At 39.3% G+C, this 20,799-nt stretch overlaps 1 protein-coding gene across 7 annotated transcripts in view; it reads right to left on the bottom strand.

The window, feature by feature from the left end:
* The window catches only part of EPS8 (EGFR pathway substrate 8, signaling adaptor), a 204,597-nt gene that overhangs the window by 106,197 nt on the left and 77,601 nt on the right, over window positions 1–20,799 (bottom strand). For 2 of the 7 annotated variants that reach the window (XM_088837302.1, XM_088837298.1), the window contains exon 2: window positions 8,933–8,986. The exons of 1 other annotated variant lie outside the window; for it this stretch is intronic. The gene's annotated coding sequence lies outside the window, so the exon portion shown is untranslated. Of the gene's footprint in view, window positions 1–7,689; window positions 7,780–8,932; window positions 8,987–12,119; window positions 12,342–20,799 lie in introns of those variants that run through there. 4 more of the 7 variants (XM_088837301.1, XM_088837300.1, XM_088837297.1 and 1 more) reach the window with 4 other exon arrangements.

Below are 20,799 nucleotides of genomic sequence, written 5' to 3'. Positions count from 1 at the left end.
ATGAAATAACTATGGGGCATTCTGGAGGGTAGATTAGATTAAGAAGCAAAGTTAGCTAATTTCAAGATAATTTTATCTGTTTCTTTCATTCCTGTGGGACTCTCCCCAACAATATTCTGCTCTACATATTTTTTTTAAAAAATTAAGGCTCACCTATGTCATTCTCACAATGTGTTCAAACTTCTTAACTCCCCAAGGAGAAGCAGAAAGATAGTTTAATCAATTTAAAATGTGCTTACCAACAACCTTTAAGGACACGGCTCATATTTTCTAGAGTTATTAGTTACATAAGAAACCCAAGGGAGCTATATTCATCCTATTTAAGAAAAGTCCACTTTAAAAATGCAGAGACTAGGAGTTTCTGGTGGCCTAGTAGTTAAGATTCTAGGCTTTCACTATCATGGCCCAGGTTCAAACTTTGGTCAGGGAACTGAGATCCTACAAGCAATGCATGTCTGAAAAGAAAAAATCCAGAGACCTAAAGATTGCTTTTTGTTCTTTGGGTTTCTTTAATAATTAAACTTATTTATTTTTAATTGAAGGATAATTGCTTTACAATATTGTGTTGGCTTCTGCCAAACATCAACATGAATCACTTTTTGCTTTTTTGTTTTTAATTTAAAACATTCCTTTAATGGTGTGGCCATTGTGGAAAATGATGGGCAGTTCCCCCAAAAAATTAAACATAGAAATATCACATGTTCCAGAAATTCCACTTTTAGGTGTAGACCCAGAACTGATAGCAGGAACTCAGATACTTGTAAACTCATACTCAAAGCAGCATTATCCACAACAGCCGAAGGATGGAAGCAGGCCAGGTATCCATCAATAGATGAATGGATAATTAGGATGTGGTCTATACATACAGTGGAACATTATTCAGCCTTTCAAAGAAATTCTGATGCATGCTACAACATAGATGAGGCTTGAACCATTATGCCAAGTAAAACAAGCTAAATACTGTATGATTCTACTTACATGACGTACCTAGAGTTATCAAAGTCATGAACCTAGAAAGGAGAATGGTGGTTGCTAGAAGCTGTTGGGGGATAGAAAGGTGATGAGTAGTTAAACTCTAATGAGTATGGAACCATTTGTGAAGATATAAAAGTAGCAAAGATGGATGGTAGGGACAGTTGCACAACAATGTGAATGTACTTAATGCCCAAGAATTTATACACAAGAAGATTTAAATAGTGAAGTGAAGAAAGCACTCTCATAACTGCATGCTAAGTCAAATTAATCACGTCCGACTCTTTGCAACCCCATGGGCTGCAGCCTGCCAGGCTCCTCTATCCATGGGATTCTCAAGGCAAGAATACTGAAGTGCATTGCCATTCCCTTCTCCAGGGGATCTTCCCAAGCCAGGGATCGAACCTGGGTCTCCTTCACTGTAGGCAGGTTCTTTACCATCTGAGCTACTGGGAAGCCACTGAATGTTATATATATATATTTTTTTTTTCATGATAATAAAAAATGTAAGGGAGGGATGAATAAACCACTGAGTGTTTGCAAGCCTATCAGGTGTGGCTGCCTGAAATGCTGTATCTTACTGCAGCTGCCTCTGTCATGAGGACATAGCAGAGGCATCAAGGATTTCTGTGGCAAACACACAGATTAAAACCATCTTTCCAATCTTTTGTGTGTATGTATGTGTTCACATAGATTTATAGATATACATAGGGATACATACATATTTTGTTGTTGTTTTAGTTGCTAAATCATGTTCAACTCTCTGCAACCACATGGACTGTAGCCCAACAAGCTCCTCTGTCCATGGGATTCTCCAGGCGAGAATGCTGGAGTGGGTTGCCATTTCCCCCTCCAGGGATCTTTAGACCCATACATATTTTAATTTGAACTAAATTAGATTATTACATATCCTACTTTAATAAAGATCAGGAGATATAATCCCTAATTTGCGAAAGCAATAAGCTAAACTGTGTTTGGGGGAGAAAAAAGAGCACTAATCCTGTTTCACCAACTCTCGATTTCTCATTCAGCTCTAACCATACCTGGAAGCCCCTCTTAAACGCCATTTCTCAGTGACCCACAGTTTTGTCATTACTCAAATGAAGTAGGATTCTATTCTATTCTATTCTATTCACCCACAACATACCAATCTCACAGTATATTAATGGGATAAACTAAGGCAATGTATATATATTATAATATATATACATATGTAATTATTTTAACATAGAAAATGATTTGGAATAAATACACTACTTTACAAAAGGGTCATTTGACATATGATCAAATGGCTCAAACAACATTTTTAAAATTCCTCTGCATTTTTTACTTTTTAAGTGAGTGTTCAAATAATCTAATATGCATGCAAACTTTGAGGCAAACATCCACTGAACAAAATAAAATACATCAGTATTCCTAAGGGGGTAAATATATAAATAAATAAATATATATAGAGTATACACGTATATATATCAGCGTGCTCAGTCACTCAGTCATGTCTGACTCTTTGCAGCCCCATGGACTGTAGCCGGCCAGGCTCCTCTGTCCATGGAATTTTCCAGGCAAGAAATACTGCAGTGAGTTGCCAATTCCTACTCCAGAGGATCTTCCCAACCCAGGGATCAAACCCACATCTCTTGCATCTCCTGCACTGGCATCAGCCGGAAAGTCCCATGTTGTATATATAATATACACTTTTTCAATAAGATGGCTTCAAAGGTCAAACTTTTAAAGTAACAAGATTTAGATTTTTGTTTTCATTATTAATCAGTTAATTATTAAGTCCCATCAGTTCATTTCAGTTCAGTCACTCAGTCGTGTCCGACTCTTTGCGACCCCATTAAGTCCCATACCAAATATCAAAAGGAATTACAAAATTACATTAATAAAAGTTAAGACTCATTTTAAAAGGATAAGAAACAAGTCTGTAATTTTAACAAAGCTATCATCAAGTTGATGCATTATGGTAAATTGTTAACTGCAGGAATTAGTCCCCAGAAATAAGCCAGGTGACACTGACAATATCTAACTCAGATATTTTAATACTTAAGAAAGAATCTGTTTCCAAGAAAAAGAATTTACCACAAGTCATTCCTCCCAACATACATCTGAAAAGCTTATATTCTTCAGAGGGCATGGGTTGTCTTTTTTTCCTTGCTGATCAAAATGAGCTCACAACTCTGAGAAAGCACACCCCATCTGCCAGCCAGTATTTCTCTTTTTGTAAGGAAATAGACTTTTGACATCCAGTATGAAATTCCTCAAACTTAACATTAAATCCCATCAACTAAAGTTCACTAAAGTTTAAGCTTAAAGCACAGACAAGTTTATTATTAAATTCTTATATAATCAGCTATATATGTGTTGCTTTTTTACCATTTATGGCTCTTTTCAACTCAAAATTAACATTTCAGAATAATTCTGAAATGTTTTCTTTCCTTCTGTCTTCAAGTCCCATTCTCCTTCCCACTTAAGTGAGCTTCTCTTTCCTTGATTGTAGTAAACCCCTATTTCACCTCTATTTTATAGCAAATATCTTATAAAACCGTCCTTCCAAATCCACTACGACCGTAGTTCACTCCCTTGGGAAATATACAATTCCCTCCCCTTCTCTTTCTACCTTATAAATTCCTCAATGCACTTAACCTGTAAGTGATATTATCTCAATTTAGAAGTTCAAATTTGATGTTGAAGAAATAAGTTCTACAAACAGGAAGTGCTTCAGTATTTAACTTCTTAATTCAACCTCTAAGCCCGGTGATCACCCAGAGAACCTGGGCTCATGCGCTCTAGGACAGAACACCCTCCCCCTCAGCTGGCTATTTTTGGCAAAGTAGCTATATTCACTCTATCTCAGAGTTAGTCCTGGCGCTGTCATAATGCTAATTCACTTCTCCTGCTCAGGACCGGATCTGGCTGAAATGGTCTACGTTCCTTTTTCCTGCCTTTTCTGTGCAGACTTTCTCCAGGTCAGGATCCATTCAGATACTTAACAGCATTTAAGAAGGTTTGGAAAAGCTGGGCTGCCAGTGGCCTAGAATAACCTGGGATTACCAACAATCCGAGGACTTGAATATAATTAGGTGAGCTACAGAGAGGAGGGCAGTAGGCTACATCCAGACAATCCCTGGACTCAAAATTACGCTGTGAATTTCCCAGAAAAATATCTATTCCATCTTTGTCGCTTTGGTAAATCTTGCTGAGAGCTTCCTTTGTGCCAGCAGGTATGTCCAAGGCTGGATATATACAATGATGATCAAACAGATACAATTCCTCTTCTGAGTTGACAGGAGACACAGTGGATTCCTTTGATCATGAATATGCCACGCTCTTTCCATCCTCAAGGCCTACAATTCTATGTCTGGAATAATCATCCTCTTTGTCTTTGACTGCCTAAATCCTGTGTGTGGGGGCTCAGTCACTCAGTTGTATCCAGCTCTTTGTGACCCTATGGACTGTAGCCTGCCAGGCTCCTCTGTCCATGGGATTCTCCAGGCAAGAATACTGGAATGGGTTACATGCCTCCTCCAGGAGATCTTCCTGTCCCAGGGATCAAACCTGTGTCTCCTGCATAGGCAGGCAGATTCTTTACCATTGAAGCCACATCTGTTCTGTTCCATCGCTCAATCGTGTCTGACTTTTTGCGACCCCGTGAACTGTAGCCTACCAGGCTTCTTCGTCCATGGGATTCTCCAGGCAAGAATACTGGAGTGGGTTACCATTTCCTTCTCCATGAAGCCACATAGGAACCCCCTAAATCCTGTGTCTCAATTTAAATAAGCCTCTCAAGAATTATTCCTCTGACCCCTCCAATCTGTATTAGATCCCTTATTGCATGTTTTCATTACACCCTGAAGTCTTCCTTATAAAACTTTATCATTAGACACATAGGCCAATATTTGTTTGATAATCTGTTTTTCAAAGATAAACTGCTACATGGTAGAATCTCTATTGAAGCAGAACATACTTTTCTATTTTGTATTTTATAGTGAGAATATTTTAAGCTTCATCTTTCTTTTAGGTGAATATTAAGTTTTTAACATGAGGCTTCAATTCTCTGTTCTTTACATTTTCTTTATAACTCTTTATCCAAAATCTTCCTTCAGGTGCAATTTTTATAATTAAAATTACATAGTTCTCACCAGTCTGCATGGGAGGGGAGTTTGGGAGAGAATGGATACATGCATATGTATGGCTGAGTCTCTTTGCTGTTCACCTTGAACTATGACAACATTGTTAATCAGCTATACCCTAATATAAAATAAAAAGTTTAAAGTCTGGGGGAAAAGTTACCAATTCTGCAACCAATTCTACTTTTGGTGTACACAATTTACATTTTTTTCAATATTTTATATATTAGCTAGAATCACTAAAATTGTTCATATCTGATATCTAGATATTTTCAAGTCAGAATTCTGAACAGACGATACTCAATTTTTAGGAACAAATTTTCTCTACCATGTTCTTATGTGGAGAAACCCAGACAAATATGAATCCCACTACTTAATAAATGTGAAGGTTTACTTAGCCTCTATGAGCCTGGTGTCCTCATTTGTAAGAATAAAATCTTTCAAGGGTATAAGAAATAAATACAAAGCATCTAAAGTCGCTAGTAAAATACTGCACTACATATCAACTCCTTCCTCCATGAAGGGGAAAATAAAAAGTCTGTGAAATATACCAGGTTCTGTTACCTAATCTGATTTCCTGAAAGAAGACAAATCTAACTTCTTCTGTTTTATGTCTATACTTCAGGGCAGGGTTGAAAATTTACTGTAAAGAGCCAGGTTGTAACTATTTGGAGTTTCTGGGTCACATGTGGTGTCTGTCAAATTTTTTGTGTTTATTTTTAATAATCTACAAAAAACGTGAAAATCATTCTTGGCTAGTAGAAAGAAAACCCTGGACACAGTTTGCTAGCCCCATGCTCTAAATTTATAGATGCTCATTAATCCTCATCTCATTATCTGTGTAATATTAGGCTCTTTAATACTTAACCGAAAATTTTCTCTACTATTTATCAATTCTTCAGTTTAACAAACACTAATTAACACATTTATATGCAAAGTGCTATCAGGCAACTGATAACCTAAAGAAAAAGAGATACATCTCATGTTATTAAAAAGAAGTACAAATAAAGCCTTTTGAAGCTTTCCTCTATTGTCACTTCTTTCCTTTTTTTTTTTTTCCCCCCTGAGCCTACTATTAATCCGGATTTACAGCATAACCAATTTACGTTCATGACCTCGGGTTTCTCTTCCCATAATCCTGAATTGAAATTGGTGCTAGCTTGAGCTCCTAGATGAGAATCTGATTAGGCTTCTTGTATCACAGAACTGGGCTTCCCTAGTGGCTCAGTGATAAAGAATTTGCCTGCCAAACAGGCAAATTCAATCTCTAGGTTGAATTCAATCTAGAATTCAATTGGTTTAAACTCTAGATCGAGGAAGAGTCCCTGGAGAAGGGAATGGCCTACCCACTCCAGAATTCTTGCCTGGAGAATCCCATGGACAGAGGAGCATGGCGGGCTACATACAGTCCATGGAGTTGCAAAGGGTCAGACACGACTTAGAGACTCAACAACAACCAAAGAGTTAGGGGTCCCCCCACTGCCCATCCCTCCTTAGGCTCTCTCCTTTCAATTCTGATACTCTTTAATAAATTCACCTTTCTCCCCCCAGCTTCCAAAACAATAATTTCTTCCTCTCTTCCCTATTTCAGCTCACCTGATTCCTACTTGTCCATTTTTGTCCCTTTTCACACAAAATCCCAATGGAAAAAACTCTGAATTCCATGTCAGAATGAGTTGCTACTGCTCTGCCTCTGAGAATCTGAGCAATTTCTTAGCCTGAGGACCTCTGATTCTTTATCTATCACAGGGGTTAAAAGATAGCCTGTGATGCCAATCAGATGTAGTTAAGGCCAGAGAAAATAACACAGTCGAAGTTTTTCTTATCTATAAAGTACTCTAAGAGGCCTCTGAGATCTCCGGTTCAGAAGTTAGATGTGATTAAAGATATGGCTCTGCCATTTACATTTATGAATTAATGACCTTGGGCAAGTTAACTAACCCCTCTAAACCTTATTTTTCTTCATCTGTAAAATAAAGACAGTAATAACATCTACTTATAAGGTTTTGTGAGGGTTGCGTGGCTTAATCCATACCCAGCACTCATTATAGTGCAGGGCATATAGTAAAGGCTGACAAAAAGTTAAACATAATTATCATCTACGGGTAAATCAGGAATTCCCTGATCTTTTAGGTTACCTTCCCAGTCTCTACATACTTCTGAGCATATCTATTTATTTACACAGGTAAATTCATGCCTTTTTTTTTAATGACACTGGTTAAACAAGTTCTCTGGCATTTTTCTCTGTTGCACTGTGCTCCTCTTGCAGGGATTTTTTTTTTTTTTTAATGTCTCTCACCATTCAAAGAGAGGGGAGAGGGAGGACAGAAATGAAGGAAGGAAAGAAAGAGAATTCTCAGTTCACATTCTGTATGTTATCAATTAGTTACAGTCAGTTTAGTTATAATGTGGCATATGGGTTCCTGAAAAATCGTGATGCTATGCAAAATCACACCATGAAAAGCACAGGCCTGAGGGGAGAAAACAGCCATCAGTGACACATAAAAAAGAAAAGACCCTAGCACAGTTTTTCAAATGTTAAATGGCTAAAAAATAAATTAAAATGATAATAAACATGGTACCTTACTTTGCAAAAGACCTGAAGTTTGCTTGTGGAATTGGGTGTCCAAGGGCTGTGGCTTGTGAGTTCACTGTGCAATGGTGGAAGAAGGCTTATCTGAAATTGGAGGGTTATGAATCAAGACACGGGTGGTTGTGGCTCATGATATGCAGTGAAGTCAGGGAGCTGTAGGGCGGCAGAGGTGTGTGCATGGGTATTTTGTCAATTTCTATGTGGTTCTCAGTTCAGCTAGGTGAAATGCCCTGTGTTCACCAACTAGGTGAAAATAAAGTAAAATCAGGCACAATAAATGTGAAATCTACATTCTACTCAAATTGCTCCCTAACATCAACGCTGTAGGAATAAAATTTCATTTTCAAAACAAGCACGGTAGCTGAACTGACTGTATTTATCTCCAAACTGTGAACTCCTGAAAAACATTCCCAGAAATATAATCACTATTTTCAAAGTCTGTGTTGCCCTTCAGTTTCCTACCAGCCCAAAGCCTTTACCAAGAAGTCATTCTTTCCTCGTCAGTATTGAGCTACTACACATAATCTAAAATATTTAACTGCATCTTTGTTTCTTCAGCTTTCCCAGCTATGGAGAACTTTGATTCAGACAGCCATGCCGTATGTGTTTAGGAGGCTAAACTGTCCTGTCCGCAAAGGTATCCACTGCAACAGAGGAGGAAAAGGCCTGCTAGTCAATAACTCACTGCCATGGCATGACATTTACTCAGTTGTCAAATATTTACAGCGAGAATCGGCTAAGTACATGAATGCATAGGCGCTATAAGATGAAACCACATCCTATCCTGCTATATTTAAAATGATAATCAACAAGTCCTATTGTACACACAGGGAACTCTGCTCAATGTTATGTGGCAGCCTGGATGGGAGAGAAGGTTGGGGGAGAATGGATACATGTATATGTATAACTGAGTCCCTTCGCTGTCCACCTGAAGCTATAACAACATAGTTAATTGGCTATCAGTTCACTTCAGTTGCTCAGTTGTGTCCAACTCTGCGACCCCATGGACTGTATACTCCAATACAAAATAAAACGTTTAAAAAAAGAAAAAGATGAAGCTACATCCAACCCATCATAGTAAGAGGTTGAGACTCAACTCAGCAGATTATTTCAAGTCAGTGCTATGTAAGGGCTTCCATGTTATGCAGAAGGTGTAAAATATTACAACACATGTAAAAATAACAGTAACACAAAACATAACATGAAGCACCTTAATAGAAAGTACAAAATACATTACCTTCAATGTTGGAAGAGGGGACCAGGAGAAAGTTCATGGAGGTGATTAGCAGACCTGAAGGATGAAGTAAATTTTGGATATGAGAGAGACTTCCTTAATGTGGCATGAGTCAAGAAAAAAGCAGGACATGGAGATGTAAAGCATAAAAATCAAGACGTGTCGGCCTTAAATTAAGATATATGACAAGTGCTAAGTTATGTACCAGACTTTGCATTTGATATGATGCGAAATGGAAACGCCACAGACAATTTTTAACCAGTAGAATGCAACATCAGTGATGAATGGGCAACGGGGAGCCCAGAGGGTTTTCAGAGATCCCGGGCTTTGAATAAATTAAGAGACTTCATTCAGAGTCTTTGGATGCCAGGCCAGCACAGCAGGAGGGCTTCCCCCAGCTACAATTCCCGGCTTTGTGTCCAAGATTGATATTCACGGCTCTACTTAATGGATACTAACTGTGTCATTTGGTCTGGCAAATTGTATGAAAAAGTGGGAAAAAAAAGGAAAATTACCCACAAAATGAGGAAAAGGTATTTTTTAGAAATGAGGAAGGAAACAAGAGAATGCGATGCAACCTACAGTAATAATAATATTGTCAGATATTTAAATCTGACATTCGTTAGGATCACACAGTGAGGGGAGTTAAATAATATGATCGTGAATTACATCTAAACATCTGACACAATGTACTTTTAATACTCAAAAAACTGTATACCAATGTTCCTAAAAGCAAAAGCATTCTTGAACATATGCTCATGTGAGATCTACAGCAAGATTAAGAAACATACATGCATTTCAACTGAGATTTTACATTACCAAGTAGAGAAACAAAATTTTACAAGGTGCTTTAAATTTTTAGAAAATATATTAAGAATTAAAACTACCACAGGCTTCTTCTAATCAAATTCCCAAACCAAGTTAATACATTCTATACAGAAGATTTGTATTCAAAGCCCATAAATTTTAACTAAAATAAGAAGTATAGTTTTTCACATAGCTGAAAAGTCTAATTAACATGTTCATCAGCCAAACAGTTAAAAACATACACAAACTTCAACTCTAAAATAAAAAAGAATTTTTAAAGAATATTTAATGGTTTAATCAAATCAGAACTATCCCATAGGGTAAATGATCAAAAGAATGTATGATAATCTACCTCATTATATCACCTCCACAAAAATTTTATGCAATTCAACTAAGCTATTATTTAAAAATCCAAAATATAATGAGCTGACTCAGAGTCCCTTAAAACTCCAAGCCAGTTCCCTTAAGTAAACATCATACCTACCTTGATGAGTTAATGACATATGTGATTTCACTGAAGAATAAATGAAAAAGGAGACCTCTCGATACAACTTATTTCAGAATTATTTACATAGAAAATGAGTCTAAACATTTATCTTCAGTTCAGTTCAGTTCAGTTCAGTTCAGTCGCTCAGTCGTGTCCGACTCTCCGTGACCCCATGAATCACAGCACGCCAGGCCTCCCTGTCCATCACCAACTCCCGGAGCTAACTCAAACTCATGTCCACAGAGTCGGTGATGCCATCCAGCCATCTCACTCTCGGTCGTCCCCTTCTTCTCCCGCCCCCAACCTTTCCTAGCATCAGAGTCTTTTCCAGTTGTCAACTCGTCGCATGAGGTGGCCAAAGTATTGCAGTTTCAGCTTCAGCATCAGTCCCTCCAATGTCATTCCCTCTTATATGCAATTTATTTAAACTGAAGAAACTGTGTCCAAGTTTAGTTACTGAAAAACAGAAACCTCCTTGAAAATACTCTAGGTACAGTAGGTACAAGGATATCCTTCTTCAGGTGAAAATAGGTGTGTCAAAAGACAAAATATTTTATATACCATCCCCAGTGCATGTATGAGATTTATAGTAACAGTGAGACTGACATGTGCCTGGCAATTTTGGCCTGTAAAGCTGACCAAAGCTTTGTAGCAAGGGTAAAAGTAAATCAAGCCATAAACATCTCAAGGAATCGTGTTTTCTTTTTATGCTGACAAAAAGCTGCATACAATGGTTGTACGAGTAGTTCAAACTTGCATGAACTGTTAATATTCCTTACAGTGTAGAGTCTCAATAAACAACAGACACATTACAGGAAAATCAACTTATCCCATTTCCAAAAGGATCCATACAGTCATAACCATGGCACCTGAACTCCAGAAGGCATGACACTTCCCAGCACCCTAACAGTGATATAATCAGTTACTTCTGCTATGCACTACACTGTGATACACTTTTACTAGCTCTCCTCTGATTTTCTACAGTATCTTAATTTATACTTGCACTTAATTATTAGTAAGAGAAAAAAAGTCTCCTCCTGAATAGTAAATGTAACAAATAAATAGATAAGAGCTATAAAAACTAGTAGATCTCTATGTACTAAGAATTATATATACTTGCCATTAAGTTCATACTTAAAACACCCTAAGTATAAAATTATGGAGTGTTATGAAAGAGTTTTATGAAAAGTTATGGATTTTTGGAGAAGAGTTGTTCTTTGAAAAATTCCATTAATTGACTCTTTAAACATTTAAAAGATCCATTAACATACATGGGTTTAAAAAAAAAAAAACCTTTAAAGACACATATTCACTACTTTCTTGGTCCCAAGCAAAATGTTTACACAGAAATTTGGCAGTGCAAAGTCTGTGCTCAGAGCCAATAAAAACTTAAGAAAGCTGAGCTTGGTAATAAGCACATTTTCACAGCACAACTAAAGGCATAGAATAACCCAGAGCAATAAATATTTATAGGATAATCACAGCATTTTGCATATCAGATTAATTTTTAAGTAATTTTAAGAAAACTTGAGATACACAGACACACACACACACAGTTTCCCAACTGTTAATAGTCAACAGATTTTTTTATTAGCTATAATGATGGAGGGAGGAAGGATTACTCTCTTAACCACTGACCTAAGGGAAGAAAATTCTGCATATCCTCACCTCTATAAGCAAGAACCATGAAGGCAGGACCCTATAGCACCTAGAGTACCAACTTCACCAAGTCCAGAATTCCCCTGGAGTTCCAAATAGGAATTTACAATATTGTCAAAGGGCTTATTGGGACTAAAAGTATTACCACATGTTTCAAGGTCTACAAATATCCTCCATGATAATTACGCCTTTGAGAGCCCTCCTTAGCAAAGAAAACATTCACAAACTCAAACTTACCCACACAAGCCAGGAAAGCTGCTCTGAGGATCCTCCGGGCAATACTGAGAGGACATTCCTCTCTGTTCACTCTGGTGCCAAGTGACCTTCGGCACATCAACATCAGCAAGGGTGGGGCTTGGAGCTTCAGTTTCGGCATTGTGCTACCCTGGACAAAGTTTCTCTGGTTTCTCCAGGGCGTTAACTAAGACTTCCTCCTCTTGTTAAGTGAGTAAACACAGCCACTACTATGCTTCCAACTCTTCCCTAAAGTGGTAAAGCAGTAAATGGTACAAATACTGATGGGGAAATTGCTAGGTGCTCTAAATTTAAACTAACACTGTACAGATGGGCTATTATTATTCCCATCTAAAGAGGTGATTTCTGAAGAACAGAGGTTAATAAGTAACTTAGTGAGAACTACAGGTGCCACAATCCGGTCAGCTGAGCTAATGAAGAAGACTTTCCACCACAGATACACAGAAAAAATGAGAAACAGAAACAGATTTTTTAAATGAAATACACAGCTCCACTTGCAGTAAAGAAAAATCCCCCGGTGCCAAACCAAAGCCAGGACTGATAGTCAAAGCACTAGTAAGCACAAAAGCAAATATCATCAGTAGTGGCCAACAGAAGAATCACTGGAGTGTCTAAGCCTTATGTCTAACTGAAACTGGTATGGAGACGTCTCCTCAAAGAATGGGATCAGAAGAAAGTTCTCTCCAAACTTATGGTTGCCAGCAGGGAAGCATGGGGGGGAGGGATAGTTAGGGAGTTTGGGATTGACACGTATACACTGCTTATAGTTAAAATGGGCTTCCCTGGTAGCTCAGACCGTAAAGAATCTGCCTATGATGAAGGAGACCTGGGTTCGATTCCTGGGTCAGGAAGATCGCTTGGAGAAGGAAATGGCAACCCCCTCCAATATCCTTGCCTGGAGAATTCCATGGGCAGAGGAGCCTGGTGGGCTACAGTCCATGGGGTCACAGAGTTGGACACAACTGAGTGACCAAAACACACAAATTCTTTGTTGCGACATAACACTGAAGGCATGAACTATGGGAAAAGCACAATACTTTCATGTCTGTGCACTAGCTTCTGACTTCAGCTTCATAGTTAAAGCAGATAATCAACAAGGACCTACTGTACAGCACAGGGAATTCTGTTCAATGTTATGTGGCAGCCTGGATGGGAGGGGAGTCTGGGGGAGAATCGTTACATGTCTGTATGTGGCTGGGTCCCTTTGCTGTCCACCTGAAAGTATCACAACATTGTCAATTGGCTATACTCCAATATAAAAGAAAAAGTTAAAAAAAGAAGAGAGTTCTCTCTCAGGAGAGCAGAGCTGGGCGAGATTTCCAGCCCTGCTTTTCTTCAGCACAGTATACAAACTGCTCAACCATCCACAGCAACCCTAAAGCTCATATAGGGAGAGAAGAAGAGGCACACAAGTTGGGCATAAAGTTGGTTCTGAGGTCCTTCCATAAAACTGGAGCTGTCGACAAAGGACTGCAATCACAATTACAGAATGATGAGGGTGACAGGAGAAATCCACACATTGTCTTAGCAAGACTTTCAGTGGAGTTTGTCTCTGAGAGTCTGGGTGAAAGGTCAGGGGAAACACAGCCAGAAATTAAAACCTTAAACCTGGGGCTTCCCTGGTAGCTCACTGGCAAAGAATCTGCCTGCCAATGCAGGGGACATGGGTTCAATCCCCCATCTGGGAAGATCCCACATGCTGCAGAGCAACATAGCCTGTGCATCATTAATACTGAACCTGTGCTCTTGAGCCTGTGCTCTAGAGCCTGCGAGCCACAGCAACTGAGTCTGCAGGCTCCATAGCCCGTGCTCCACAACAAGAGAAGCCACGGAAATGTGAAGCTTGGATACCACAACTAGAGAGTAGCCATCGCCCTCCACAACTAGAGAAAAGCCCCAGGCAGCAACAAAAACCCAGCACAGCCAAAAAAAATAAATTAATTAAATTAAAAATAAGACAAACAAACCCCAAGCCTGTGTCACAACAGTTCTGAAGTCTGTGAGAATCTGCAAAGTAAGAAATGGAAGAAAAAATGGATCCTGGGCTTCTGATATCCCTGGAGTATCTGAAATAAACAAAAATAAAACTCCATCAAAAGTAACACTACATCAACAAGGCCGTAATGGATTCCCACAATCTAGAAAAACTAAATCAATACAAAACAAAAGCAAAAAAGAATTCTCACTAAAAAGTAGCTTATAATTTAGAAATTACAAAATAAGTGAGAAAATGATTTACTGTGATTTGATGTATTTGAGTACTAACGAATACAGCAAACGGAAAATTTAGCACTCAACTAATGTTTTAACATGAAGATGCCAGAAAAGCAGAATTATTAAGAGATGGGGGAAGAAAAGAGCCTATAAATAGGGAAGTGAAAAACAAGCAGGTTTTACAACAATCAAACTGAAATTTATATGCACATCAGTTCAGTTCAGTTCATTTCAGTCACTCAGTCATGGCCAACTCTTTGCGACCCCATGAATCACAGCACACCAGACCTCCCTGTCCATCACCAACTCCCAGAGTTCACTCAAACTCATGTGCATTGAGTCAGTGATGCCATCCAGCCATCTCATCCTCTGTCGTCCCCTTGTCCTCCTGCCGCCAATCCCTCCCAGCATCAGAGTCTTTTCCAGTGAGTCAACTCTTCGCATGAGGTGGCCAAAGTATTGGCGTTTCAGCCTCAGCATCAGTCCTACCAATGAACACCCAGGACCGGTCTCCTTTAGGATGGACTGGTTGGATCTCCTTGCAGTTCAAGGGACTCTCAAGAGTCTTCTCCAACACCACAGTTCAAAAGCATCAATTCTTCGGTGCTCAGCTTTCTTCACAGTGCAACTCTGACATCCATACATGACCACTGGAAAAACCATAGCCTTGACTAGATGGACCTTTGTTGGCAAATATCTCTGCTTTTTAATATGCTATCTAGGTTGGTCATAACTTTCCTTCCAAGGAGTAAGTGTCTTTTAATTTCATGCTGCAATCACCACCTGCAGTGATTTTGAAGCCCAAAAAATAAAGTCTGACACTGTTTCCACTGTTTCCCCATCTATTTCCCATTATATGCATACAGACATGTGCATTTCTCTGCATACAGGACCCATAGTTTTCATCAGAATCCTGTAACTTAGAAAGGAAAATAGCATCACTATAAATAGAATTTTAAAAACTTGTTTAGAAAAGTTCTAATCGATACCAGAACTTAATTATCTGGCAGAACCTATTCACACCAACTTTTCTTCACTACTATTTTTCAACTTCCTGATCACTCTTCATTCCTGGAAATTCTAACCCATCCCCCAAGCCATTCAGAAACCTCCAACCCTTGCAAAAAAGATAGAGTGGAAACTGTGATGTGCCACCCTGATCCTCTTTCACAACTGAAGGATTTTTTTTCCCCAGATGTTGTAGTGATGCCAGCATGCAGGCCTTGGCTATCAGCTCTCTTAAGAATGGCCTTAGCTGAAGAGTCTCCTCATGTAAGTTCATGCTCCCCTCTCAGGGCAGCCCACCTCCAAAGACTGGCTGGAGACAATGGTGAAACACCATCCCAGCTTTAGAGCCTCCAGGAGTCAGGCTTCCACCAAAACTATAAGACAGCCTAACTTGCCCCCTGCCAGAGTTGTTTTCTTCCTTCAACTCCCAGGGCTTGATTGATCCCAAGGGCACTTTCTGAAAAATTTCCAGCACACTAATTTCCATCTGAGTTTGCATCCTAGGGAACTCAAAGTGCAACAGAAGAAAATCAGAAAAGAATAAAAAAGACAGGATATGAGAGCAATACTATCAAGGAAGTGAAAAGAGTAAGAAAGACTTGTAACCAGCCAGGAGAATGACAAAAGGTATTAATATAATCTCTTTCTTTGATAATAGAAGGGAAGGCCTTTTTGAAAATGAACAATATAATCACAAAAATTCCCACCCGCCATATCAGTGTATCTCTGAACTTGAGAGTCAAAAAGAATCTTAACAGGGTATTCCAGTTCTAGCCCCTGTCGCTTTGAAGATAAAACTCTTAGGCCCAGGAGTCTGTGAAATGCCAAAACTGTAGCTGCTTAGAAATAGGAACATTTATTCAAGACAGTCACTTTTCCCAAAGCAAGTTAACAGGTACATTTAATACTCTGCTATGACAAGGTTACCAGTAGTGATATGAGTGGTGTTGGTGGGGGGGTGGGCTGTGTGCGCATGTGCATGTGTGTGTGCATGCAATTTCTGGCTTCCCTTGTTAATAGTCATCGAAAAATGTGCACCAAACAAATGCACCACATTTCAAATACATATTTCTCATGGCTACTTCTGGTGAGCTGCCTTACCTTAGAAAGGGGAGAAAGTCAAAAACCCATGAGCCTAGCTTAGCTTTGCCCCATGCCCCAGTAGCAGAATTCTGATATATCTTTTAGTTTTGAATCATTGATAAAGATGTTAATGATAGTTTTATACAAGGCTAATCTTAACCTAGTTGTGGTGTGTGCTCAGCCATCAGTCATGTCCAACTCTTTGTGACTCCATGAACTGCATAGCCCACCAGGCTCCTCTGCCCATGGAATTTTCCAGGCAAGAATACTGGAGTGGGGAGCCATTTCCTCCCCAGGGGATCTTCCCGACCCAGGGATTGAACCCACAGTCTTACTCTGGTACAGGCTGGTATATAACTAATCATTATCCAGAACACCAATAAAAAAAACTGCACAAACTAAAACAATATTCATACGCACACTCAGAATGCCAATGACACTGGGCAAATCTAAGCAAGGTTCATGGGTATTTGCTGATTCCCTTACCTTTCGAACAAAGAGCAGAACACCAGAAGCAGTCATGAGAAACAGGATATATTTGGAACGTGACAGATTTGACTGCTATACATTTTTCCCATGACTACTAAAGGAAGTTGGACATTGTGTATGCACACACACACACACACACACACACACACACACACATCTCCACTAGTAACCTTGCCCTACATTCCACGTTTTGTAACCACAAATACAGAAGCAGACAAGATAAGCTGCAGCAAAACCTCTCAAACTAAAGCCACCAGATCCAAAAAGACCTGACGGCATTTACATAAACTGTTAGGACCACCAAGCAGAATGGATCAACACTCTCATAACCCACTCATTGTGCAAACCTAAACAGAGTCTCACTCTCAGGTCTTCAGTTTGTCTTTCATTCCTTCCTCTCCCAAGAATCACAATCTGCTGGGTCTTCTCCTTCTAACTTTAAAACCTTTTTTCAATGAGAGTAAGAAACTAATGTGCTAGAAATATGAGAAAATCCAAAATAAATTGTGTGTGTGTCTGCACTCAGTTGTGTCCAACTCTTTCTATGGACAGTAGCCTGCCAGGCTCCTCTGCCCACAGCATTCTCCAGGCAAGAACACTGGAATGGGTTGCCATTTCCTCCTCCAGGGTATCTTCCCAACCCAGGGATTGAACCTGCATCTCTTGTGTCTCCTGCACTGGCAGCCAGATTCTTTACCACTAGCTCCACCTGGGAAGCCAAAAGAAGTTTCTAAACTCTAAATGTCAAACCTCAATTATATACAAACTAAGCTAGTTGAATACATACGGGTAGAATGACTAACAAAATACCTTAACAACTTATCTGGAAAAGGAATAAGAGTACAATATAACACATATTGGGGGAGAATTATGTCACATTATTAACACTTTACAGGCATACAAAAGGGCAAACATGCATGGCATGTGAAAGAGAGGAAGAACCAATTTGTTCATATAATAAAAGATCAAATGAGTCACTAGGGGTTAAGAGTCATTGTTTGGACACAGAATCTGAATAAAAGGTAGAAAACATAAAAACAGAACAAACATAAATGGGCACTTCTTGTGAATAAATATACACAGGACTAACAATATTCATTCTTCACAGAAGTCATTTAGAAGAATGGGATCATAATTCAACTTCAGGTCTGTAGACAGCTTGTGCTGTGTTATGCTTAGTCATTCAGTTGTGTCTGACTCTTTGCGACCCCATGGACTGTAACCCACCAGGCTCCTCTGTCCAGGGGGATTCTCCAGCAAGAATACTGGAGTGGGTTGCCATGCCCTCCTCCAGTGGATCTTCCCAACCCAGGGATCAACCCCAGGTCTGCCATATTGCAGGTGGATTCTTCACCAGCTACAAGGGAAGTCCACAGACAGCTTAAGTCTCTCTTATTATAAGATAGAAAATACTGATTTGAGAACAATGAACTCATTATTACTGTAAAATAATATAATGGCATGTAAGTGAACAAAATGGCAGTTTTGCCTTAAATTGGCAAAGTTTTAGGTATATACTTGGGAAACATCACACAGACTTACCTGATTATGGATTTCAATGTCATTTTCAACCTAGGAATCACTGTAGAGTTCCAATGAGTCATGCTTTTATTTGACAATTTCAATTAAAAGGCCAACAAAATTTTGAAAAACATGGTAAAAACAAAAGAAAAAAGGATTTCTCATTTCTATTCATGTCCTACAACCAAAGAGAAGTTGGAAAGTGTGGTGACCTCAGCTCAAAGAAACTGATCGCTTGTGTTCATGCCCTCACTCTGCCACTGAATAGCTCTGTACCTCACGGAGTAACCTAACCTCCCTCTGCTCCATTTCCTCACCTGCAAAAGGAGATCAATGAGACCCGTTTGTAAACTCTCATTCATGTCTATTCTAGAACATTTACCTAATTCAAACTTAAAAACAGAAAATCTCCTTCATTAGATTTGGGCTAAGACAGGTTGCAAAGAGTCAGACACGACTGAGGGAACTGAAGACACAGCAGTTGACAGTTTCACTCTCTCCAACAGAAAATGGTAAATTTTCAGAAAAATAAAATTACCAAGGAGAAAACTGGGTGAAAGTGTTAGTTGCTTAGCCGTGTCCAACTCTTTGTGACCCCATGAACTGCATAGCCCACCAGGCTCCTCTGTCCATGGAATTCTCCAGGCAAGAATACTGGAGTGAGTTCCTGTTTCCTCCTCTAAGGGATCTTCCTGACCCAGGGATGGAACCTAGGTTGACAAATCAGGGGGAAAAAAGTGTCAGTTGCCATGAGGACAGCTATAAATTCACCTCAGAAATTAAAAAGAAATACTTTTACAGAGCCTCCAACTTCTGCTGAAAAATTCCCATTTGCATATATAGACTCCGCCAAAACACAACAGGAACAAAAAATTTGAGAGGCAGAGAAAATAGAAGTTTCTGGCACACAGTACCAATATTTCTCATCATTATAAAGATTTCACTTACAGCTTCCTCATTTCACCTGACTCAGATGCGGCTGGCATTTCACAGAACTGGCTGGATGAATACACATCAAAAGAACTGCCAAGATGTTCCTTGTAAAACAGCATTTTTAAACTTATAACATCATCCCCCAAACCTATGCTTTCCACAAAAAGTTAAACGCTAAAAAAATGATCATACTACATTAGCCTATTAAAATCATGGGTGCTTCAGGATATTTAAGTGCCGTTTGGAAAGAAAAAGACATTTAATATAAAGTACCAAACCCTTCCAAAAGTATTTTTACAGTCAGGAAATTATCACATTAGCTAGATAATATGACTTAAGGTGGCTCAGTGGTAACGAACTCACCTGCCAATGCAGGAGACACAGGAGTTGCAGGTTTGACCCCTGGGTTGGGAAGAGCCCCTGGAGAAGGAAATGGCAACCCATTCCAGTACTTTTGCTGAGAAATCCCATGTACATAGAGCCTGCCAGCTACCATCCATGGGGTGGGAAAGAGTCAGATATGAAAGAGCGTGCACACACACACAGATATACACACATCCTCTCCTAAGTATAATCACATACATGCTATGGCACCAGGAAGAAAGTAAGGAGCAAGTCAGCAAATGCAGAAAATGAACCGTGAAAGCTGATATGGGACCATCTTACCAAAAACTCCAGAGAAACGCACCCTGTGAAATACTGTGAAGAATCATCCTATATATACTTTAACAAGCTAATACTAAGCAAGCAGCCTTGAAAAATTAAATCAGGCAGCACTACGATAAACAGAATGAAATGCCTGTTTTCAGAGCAAGCAGATTAGGAAAAGCTGTATAAACAGTCCTGAGAATGACATAGCCTACATCATCCTTCGAAAATACAACTTGCAATTAAATTTGCACATCAAATGATCCTTGAAGCTTGTATGTCACCAATAAATAGGGGTTGCACAGGGGCCTTAAATCGTATGAGCCTCACCAGTGGCACAGAGAACTGCAGTCACATAAAGAAAAGTCACTGCAGCAAACACTTCAACATATGTCTGAATGCCACCGTGATGCACTGAGATTAAAGTGCTAGAGGCTGTATCACTTTTAACTTCTTTGAATATTACTGGACTCGAGTTTGCCCAGGCAACAGAAAAGTGATAATACAATGAAAGTGAATGGCAACCCACTCCAGTATCCTTGCCTCGAGAATCCTATGGACAGAGAAGCCTGGTGGGCTACAGTCCATGGGGTCTCAAAGAGTCAGACACAATTGAATACACTTAGCATGCATGCACACACAACCTTAAACAAATCATTAATATAGGCAATAGGATATAGTTATAAAGAACTTGCCTTTATGTGCAAAACAGGTTCAGATACCAGTACTGTTACTCACAGCTGTATGACTTTGGCCAAATTACTAA

Source organism: Moschus berezovskii, chromosome 6 (assembly GCF_049115385.1).
Source record: "Moschus berezovskii isolate FMDL1 chromosome 6, NW_MosBer_1.0, whole genome shotgun sequence".
Lineage (NCBI taxonomy): Eukaryota > Metazoa > Chordata > Mammalia > Artiodactyla > Moschidae > Moschus > Moschus berezovskii.
This window is presented reverse-complemented; position numbering and strand designations above follow the sequence as displayed.